The following is a 9,257-nucleotide window of genomic DNA, read 5'->3' as shown; positions in this document are numbered from 1 at the left end:
AGAAAACTTGAGTGAACAGGTGTACCTTTAAGAGGCATTTTAAGTTCAGCAAACTTTCCACCTCTCAGACCAAATGTGGAAGAATGTTCCAGAGCACGGGGCCATCACCAAAAAGGTTGCTTATGCACTGTGCCATGGTTGGTCATGAGGTGACCAAGAACGCCAGAGATTCCTGTGGGGAAGAATCTCCCACAGGGCAGGCTTTGTAGTTGCCGCCCAACACATCTGCAGGACAATAGGCTGTGGAGGCTAATTTTGTGATTTGGCTAACACCATTTTAGTCTTGGCTCCAGCACAGAATGAAACAACTTCACCTTTGAACTTACATCTTTCACATGGACAGATCTGGAAGTGGATGCTTTTGAATGTGGATGTTTGTGGATGTTTGTGAAGTTGTATCTCATGGGGGAGGGTGGTGGAGGGCAGGAAACAAGAACATGAGAATATAGTGCTTCAAGCCAAACTAATAAAACACTTCAAAATGTTGATTTTCTGTGCTGCGGTTATAGAGAAGGACGTGTCCTCTCTGGAAAGGGCAGAAGAGGGGGAGCTTCAGAAGGAGTTGCGCAATGGCTTTTCTGCGGAGTGCTCGGCATTCCCAGCTGCCTGGCAGGGCTAAGCGATGGAATGTAGCGATGAGTCAAGGCGTCTAAAGTAGGTCTGTTTATACTTCAGGAAAGAGAGGGCTTGCAGGCGAACAGCGTCCGCATTGTCCCGATCCTCCCCTCTTGCAGTCACTTCACCAGAGAGGTAGCAGGCAGATGAATTTCATGCGCCGAACATCACATATCAAAGCCGTGCGCCACAGCCCGGTAGGCTGGCACTCCAGCCCTAAAACAAATAATCAGCTTCAATAAATCCAGAGGGAAACAAAACTCCTCCTCAACAATGGGGAGTTTTATTGCCAGGCTTCCACTGGCTTGCTCTCAATAGGACCCTTCCAGCACAGGGCACCGCTCCCGCTGTCCTGACAAAGCTAAGCTGGTCACGTGGGGCGGCTGCCTATTCCTTCTCCTCGGTGGGAAAAGACAGTGGCCCCATTTGTCTTCGAGGTCTGTCTTTAATTAGAGAAAGAGAAGACGCTCTTCTAGGCGCTTGCTCCCCACTCCCTCGGCTTTTTCATGACGCATCAGGGGAGAATGTATTTAAAAGCGGAATGTGGAGAAAATAGACAAGAGGGTAATTGTGTTGCGGCTGAGCTCATAAAAGGCCTGCCAAGTCCTCTCTTCCCCCTTCTCTCTCCTGGAATGAAATGTTTTCACAGCTCCATCCAGTGGGTATGACCCCCTTCATGCTAGGGAGGGAAAGTGCTCACCCCCATGTGCACAGGAATACAGACACCCTGCAGAGACAGCTGGGGCAAAGGTGCCTCTTGCCCAGCACTCAGTCTCCAAGGAGGGACAGCTGCCCCAGGCTAACTCGCGGGCAGGGCACAATAGCAAGGCTGCCCCCTGCTGTTCATCCTCAATGCAAGCACACTGCGGGGAGGCTGCTGAGGGATGGCTGAACGCAGCAGCCCCGTGATGCTTCCCCAGGGTCTCCCCACAGCCGTGTGGGGTTAAAGATACATGGTGTGTGATATCCTTGGGCTCAGAAACATTGTCCCCTGCTGCTCCTCAGACTTGACCGATGCAACTCTTTCTCATCCGGATGCATCGCTGTTGTAAATGTCGGTGCGCCACCTGGTTTGCTGAAAGCCCGTGCGGAAGGTGCGCAACAACCGAAAGCACTATCACCATGACAAGGCGGTTCCACGAAAGGAAGATGAAGAACCTGAGGAGGTTGCCTGTCACTCCCCAGACTCAGGAGACTGCGGGCATCCTGTGCATGGCGGGAGGAGCGGAGAGACGCTGGTTGCCTCCATGCATTTCCAGCCACGCAAAACACCTTTTGAGCCTGGGAAATTAACCCGCTTAGGCCTTGGGCCCAACCATCTGCTTCCCAAGTCACCCTTCACCAGGATGCAGAGAACCCCTGCAGCAGATAGCCACGGGCCTACCTTCCTGCTTCCATGTCTGCTGCCTCCGCTGTGGGCTCACCCGGTGGCAAGGGCTGGGTTTGAGAAGGAACCAGCAATTTTAATTTTCCAGCACGGCTTAGGGCCACACCGGCTCAGGTGCTCTGGCATGAGGTGGAAGATCAGAACGGCTGTTGCCGCCATGTGGCCAGGTGAGCAGGTAGACAGGTGGCCCCCTGGTGGGCAGTTGGGCTTGCAGGCTGCCCTGCTGGTGGGCAGCTCGTGTGGACTCCTTTCCTCGCTGCACCGTAAAGTCTCCGGTGAAATTTTCAATCCCCTCGCAGAGCACGACGGCCCGGCGGCTGATTTGCAGTCCTTTATCGGGGCGTTTTATGAGCACTTGGCATCCCGAGTAGTTTTACCACTAATATGCCAAAGAAATTAAGCCAGAAGCATTCGTGCACTCCTACTTGGAGACCCAGAGCTCTTAATTAGAGGGCCTTAACGTGGGCTTGGACAAATAGAATCCATAACATTGGCCCTATAACATTTTTGATGTTGCTCTTTATTATCAGAACCCAACTGATAAAAGCAGGTGACTGCTCCTGGAGGGGATGCCTCTTAAAGAATTTATTGCTGTTCTCCCCACCCCCGCCCCAATTACAGGAGCTGAGCTTTACGGGCCTGAACAAATTGCTTTGTGCAAGCGTAATAGATGTACACAAGAGCGTATTACGTTCTCCATGGCAGCCCCTGTTTAAAAGCATGGCTGGAAATGTATAGGTCAAGAGAGATAATGGGGACGAGTGGGGGTGGGGGAGAACAGGAAGGAATGCCAAAGTCATTTTTGGAAGACAGGAGGAGCTGCATTGATGGCTTTGTGGCCCATCTGAGAAGAATCTCTATTGGAGAGCTCCTTAGTTTTGGCACAGAGGATGTGGTTTTCCCGGCAGAAGGTGGTAGGTTCAGTCTTGGCCAGCCGTGTAGGTGCTGAGAGCACCTGGGCTGGACACCATCCATGGGACCTCTCCATCAAGAAGCCCACCTTCCCACCGCCAGGGTCACCAGCTACCGCTGCTCCTCAGCCCCTTTCTTCTCATGGTGACCACTGGCTCGCTTATCAGGAGGAGGTAAGGAGCTGGCACGCAAGACATCTCCTGCTCCCCTTTCTCACAGCCACTGTTGTCTGGACCAGGGCAAGACTCAGATGCGCCAGGAGATTGCCATGATGAGATGCAGGAGCAACTCCAGGGCACTCTTGCCATGGGGTATGGACCCACGGCGGGTGCCCCACCATGTCCACCTTGATGGTGGTCCTGCCTGGCCCCTCAGAGAACAGGACATCCAACTCTTGCAACAGCAGGGATGGCATGGCCCTCCCCCAGTGCTGATTGGGCCTTTCAAGGAATTGTCTTGTATGAGCTGTCACTCCACACCTGGCTGCACCTGAGGGATAGGGGAGGTAAATTGGTTTATCAATTTTCTCCTTCAATTGGTTCAGCAGTGAACATCTGCCTTTTGGCTCCTCCCCTTCCAGCACTTCCTCCATGAGTGGCTATTTCACCTGGCATTAAAGACTCAGGAGTAAAAAACATAACAACAACTATTCTGCCCATAGTCAAAGCTCTACCACCCACAGCCAAGCTAGGAGTCTCTTACCATAAAAGCAACTTAGTGTTCCTATGAGAGGCAGCAAGAACTGCTTTCATAGGTCTTTTGCAAAATGCAAAGAAAATAGAACTAGGTATTTATGTGGGAATTTGAGCATGCCTGGAGATCAGCTAAGTGGAAACTATGTTTTTAAAATGGTGCATGAAACCTCTTTTTCCCATCCTTCTGTGTGACCTCCACCCCAGGCAGTTTTTAACCCACTGCTTTTCTGAGAATTCTTCTATCTATGTATCTACCTATGAAATTTGTTTGAGGGCTGCCTATCCGCATAATGTTCCCTGGGTGGCCATTTTCATTGCAGAAGGAAAAATGCATTCTTTACATAAGTCCCCCCCCCCCCCCCCCCCGGGGTAATTGTATTTTATCTGCCAGTATAAGCTGGCCCAGAGAGTTTCTGCTATTGAACAGTTTATCATCATCACCATCAACCATCTTTATCTGCCTTCTATTAACTAACCACAAGGTGGTGCTGTGGTAATAGCAGATTCCTGATTTTTCACAAGGCTTGTTCTCTGGTTTGTTGTGATCTGAATTTTAATAGTTGACATTTCTTGCTCAAAAGAATCCCATCCGACACAACCTGTCTGTGACACGTTAGTGAACTGCTAACAATTTAAAGCTCTCAGGCAATTACTGCATAATGTTTTAATCCATTTTCTTGATTAGATTTATATTTCTATAACGAACTCAAAATGTCTTACCTCATTCTCCTGCTGCTGCTCTCCATCTTATTCCCAGAACAACACCCCTGTGAGGTAGGTTGGGCTGGGAGTGTGACTGGCCCAAACTCACACAGTGGGCTCCATGACTGAGTGGGGACTAGAACCCAGGTCGCCTGATTCACAGTCCTGTGCTCTTAACCACTTGACCACACAGGCTCTCCACAACTTTATATATTAATAAAAAACCTTTTCTTCCAGTACTGATGCTTATCTATAAAAAAGAGCACCATCCATGAAGAATTAGGGTAGTGTCAACATGCTTAAGGGAACTGGGGGTGGGGGGGGGCAGTGTGGTACAATGGCCATAGAGTTGAAATGGGGACTCAGGAACCAGGGTTCTAGTCCCTGCTCAGCCATGATGCTCACTGGGAGACTTTGGACCAGCCACGGACCCTCAGCCTAACCTACTTCACAGAGTGAAGGAAAAAGGTGTGATAGAAATGCAATCAATCAATCAATATAAATCATGCAGGTTAGTAAGGACTGCTCAGGGGCACTGGAAGGTGTTGGGGGGGGGGAGATGAAAATGGAGTGCCACAGAAGAGAGCAGGAGTGATTGCAAAGCCGAATGGAAGCACCCCACGCACGATGTGGCATTGCAGGGCCCAGCTGAAGAATGTTCATGCTCACAGGGGCTCTGAGGCTGAATAGCTACATCTTGTCCGAACACCATCAGGTGTACTGACTACCTGGATATGCAACTGCTGCAGAGGGAGACAAGGTGAAAGTGAAGCCAGGTGCAGGCATTAGCAGTCTTTGTGCTAATCTTTGTGCATCTGCCCATCCTCAGAGCAGTCTCACCTGAAGGACTTAGCTTAATCTGAAGGACAGGGCTACATACAGGACATTGGTCTCCAGTGGAAAGATTATAAAATTAGGTGGGAAAAACCAGCCTCTGCCTTGCAGCCTTCTGAAAGAGGAAATACAGAGGAAGCTCTTCTAGGAAGGAAACTGCCTCTTCCTGCCACTGGCTTTTTGAATGGCATGTACAGAACAGATTTTTCTGGAATTTGCTGGCCAAATTCATTATTTCTTGTCAGTCTGTGACAAGGCTGCTTTTCAGTGATAGACGGATGATTTACAAGAAAAGCCATTAATGGGCAGCCCCTTAAAACCCTAAATCACAATCAGGTGCCTCTGAACTGAGGAGGAGTGCTCCATGACCCACACCGCCTCCCAAGCCAGCAGCTGCTCATTACTGCACTATGAATGCTGCGTGCTCTCCTTGTGCTACGAAGAGGAGCGCTGTGGAGAAGCCATTCCCAGGAGCTGTCTCTCGCTCGGCCTCCATCAGAGGTGGCTTCCGTGGCTGGCATCATGGGGCACCTGCCAAGAGCTGGGTACCAGCCAGGGGGGCATTGCTGACCTGACCCTGGCACCTGTCCCTCCTGCAAGTGCCCCTTCACCTGCCACCTGAGAGGAGCAGAGAGACAGGCCAGCAGCACCTGTGCTGTTTCTCTGGGCAGCCATGGGAGAGCAGGCAAGTGAAGAGGCAGTGGTGAGGAACGGCAGGTCACGTCAGGGGAGGGCGCTTCGACAGGCTCCCAGCACTGGCTGCTAGGAAAGTAGAGGCCCTGAAGGTCCCTGAGGGAGGGATGCGACTGGCCCAGAGCTCTTCTACACAAGGCCGGGAGTGTTCTCCTCTCATTTCCTATTCTGGAATTGTTTACAGGTTGGTTTTCAGTTTTGCTTCTTTGCTGTTTATAAAGAAGGGGAAACATAGTACTATTTGTGAAAGTAAACCCTTTTTCCTCTTGTGCAATGACATTAATCCATGCATCATAGTGCTACACAGAGGTTTTGCAATGGAAAAAGGGGAAGGAGATTCTCCTCAGAGCTCAAATTTGAGATAAGACGAAGTAAATAGAGTGGGTTAACAAACTCCACTCCATTGTGTAATATGCACTATTTTAGGGAGTGATAACACATGAATGCTGAATAAGAACACTCGAAAAGAACCATGCCATATGTTCCAGTCTGAAAGACCCATCATGCATAACTTTATGCGCTTATTTATTTATTAGCTTTGTTTACTGTACAACCGGCAAGCTAGTTCACCATCACAGAGCCAAACCACAACAGAGCAAGCAAGTCAATACACTAATTAAAAATACAACAATAAGGCAAAATCCTATGCCCCCCTGACCAGGTCTGGAGAGCCATAGGACTCTGGAGCCACAGCCCCAGGATCCTCTGAGCTCAGGACTCAGACTCTGGCCACCAAGCCCCTGCCTGTTGCCCTCGCAGCTGGGACAGAAAGAACTGTGCCAGCCCCCTCTCTGGGAGGGGAAGTGCTCCCCAGAGAGTAAGAAAAGGGGTGTGCCAGTAGATGGGGCAGGAGAGAGGCTGGTGCCGTCTATCTTTGCCAATTCCTATCGGCTCCCCAGCCTCTTTCCCTCTCTCTGTCCAGCAACTCGTAGACTGGACATTTTTTGCAAGTCTGAAGCGATGTGGTAAACATCACTATCAGTGCAACCAATTAATGATTACATGCCTTCCTGCATAAAGAGGAAAGTCTTAACCTGGTGTTGAAGCATCCCTAATGAAGAGGCCAAGTAGGTCTCTCCATTCCACAGAAAGGGGTGCCATGGCGAATAAGTAGAAGCATCCCTTCCTGGTTGCCAGCCACTGCACTCCATGGCTGTGGCACCCAGAAAAGAAATTCTGAAGATGATCATAAGAACAGTAATGTTCATCAACCTTGATTTTATACAACCAGTGCTTTTAAATGACTTTTTAAGAACAACCGAGTGATAGAAAAACTGCACGGCAACAGCAGAAAGCTGGGAGGGGATTCATTATCCACATAAACAAGGGGCCCCAATTCCCCAAATGATGGCATTTGGTGGCAAGTGCTGGGTTAATTAATTAACTCATGATTTGCAAGTATGTACACACAAGAGCCGCTTCTGGTTTGCAGCAACAATCTAGGGTATCATGATGTCTGAACCCTAACATGTTCATAGGTTGAGCAGGGTTGTTCTTAGGTTAACTTTGGGTTGTTTGTGAAGAACCCAAATATCCAGGTTCAGCCATCACAAGATCTTATAAAAACTGATTCAACATTGACTATTTACCTTGTGATATCTGTAAGCAAATCTAATGCAAAACTTACCTGGAATGAAACTCCATGTGGGCATCAAGGAAGGGCAGCTGACAGTGAGAGCTCTTGTGTCTCCCTTTTTTATGTTTTAATACAGAAGGAAAAAACCATAAATACAGCACTTTACAGGTGCTCTTGTGTCTCAGAACAAGGGTTTCCAGTAGAAAAGTGTCAGATGAGAAAACAGCAGAGGCCGTGTAAGGAAATGGCCTTTTTGCTCACTGGGGTTGGAGCCCCAAAACTTCCCTTTGGAGCCTGGAATCTCTGGAGGGCCCCCAGCCCCACCACACATGGGCACCTGCCAGAATGCAGGAGCCCTGAGATCTGACCCCCTGGACAAGAGGGCTTTTGAAATAGAAACATAGAAACAGAGCGAGTCAGAAGGGGTCTCCCGGGACATCTAGTCTGACCCCCGGCTCCAGCTGGCTGTACTCATGACATGCCCACCATGTGGACGTCCAGCCTGTCCTTGGACACCCTCACTGATGGGGCCTCGACCACCTCCCGTGGAAGACCATTCCACACCCTCGGGGTCCTGACCGTCAGGAAGTGCTTCCTGGCACCCCAATTGAACCTTGGTTCCCTGAGCTTTGCTCCGTTGGAGCACATCCTGCCTTCCTCTGCAGGGGAGAACAGGTCTCTACCCACCTTCGTGGGACATCCCTTCACATACCTGTATGTTGCCAACATATCCCCTCTGAGTCTCCTCTTCTCCAGGCTGAATAGACCCAGTTCCCTCAGTCTCGCCTCATACGGCATCCCCTGCAAACCGGCCACCAACCTTGTGGCCCTGCGCTGCACTGACTCTAACCTGACTATATCCTTTCTGTAACGAGGGGCCCAGAACTGAGCGCAAGTACTTCACCTCCTGTTGCCCCTTTCCCAAATCATCCTGCCCTGCATTTTTTCTGAAACCAGCCACCCTCTACTACCCTGTCTATATATCCCTTTTTACAAGCAGGGATGACCTTAGGAGATGCGGTTCTTTAAATACACTCAGGGAGAGAGATGGGAGGGGGGATACATAAATTAGCAAGTGCAAATTGGTGCATTTTTCTCTAGGTGGGGGACTGAACCCCTAGCACTTTCCCTGTAAAGTAAGCCCTAAGCATTGCCCATTGCAGCTGTGTAAAATTGGAATTAGCCCAAATACATCCCCCTGCACTGCTGACAGAGCTGCCACCCCTCCACACGCTCCCCCAGCCCTCCTAACCGAGAGCCTGCAATTCTCAGCAGCCTCCTGAAGATGGCAAGATAATACCATACTCCTGAATTCATGTAATTCGTGGGCTGTGCGGGAATCGAATACACCCAGCAAAGAGGAAGAAGGTTCTTGCTTTTATTATTATTAATTATTATTTTGCAAACCACAAGATGCTGATGCAAAAAAAGATGGTTGCTGTTTTGATTGCATGGGCCTGCTTTTAAAAATAGAAAGGAAATTAAAATTGCAGAGAGTCCGAGGCTGCATGTGGGAATGTACGCGGTATTATTGTACTGCGGTGGCTTTTTGAACCCGCATGCTAAGTGTGAAGACAAAATTGCACTGCACCCCCTTGCACCAGGGAGCCGTAGAGCGACGCGCTGCCTGCAATAACTTATTCTAACCCTGCTACTGGCATTTTATGTCTTTTTGCTGTAGTGCTATTACGCCTTTGATTACTTCATTTTTATGTTTGTCAGCACAGCATATGAGCAGGATAATTTGTATTCGATGTATTAAACTGGTCATGTAAATTATTAAAGACCCAATTCGTAAAGGCATTACACACACCATATGTAGATTTCTGCTCCCTCTACTCAT

The sequence above is a fragment of the Varanus komodoensis genome, unplaced genomic scaffold (assembly GCF_004798865.1).
Source record: "Varanus komodoensis strain SLA01 unplaced genomic scaffold, ASM479886v1 scaffold18_3, whole genome shotgun sequence".
Taxonomy (NCBI): Eukaryota; Metazoa; Chordata; class Lepidosauria; order Squamata; family Varanidae; genus Varanus; species Varanus komodoensis.
Note: the sequence above shows the minus strand (reverse complement) of the source record.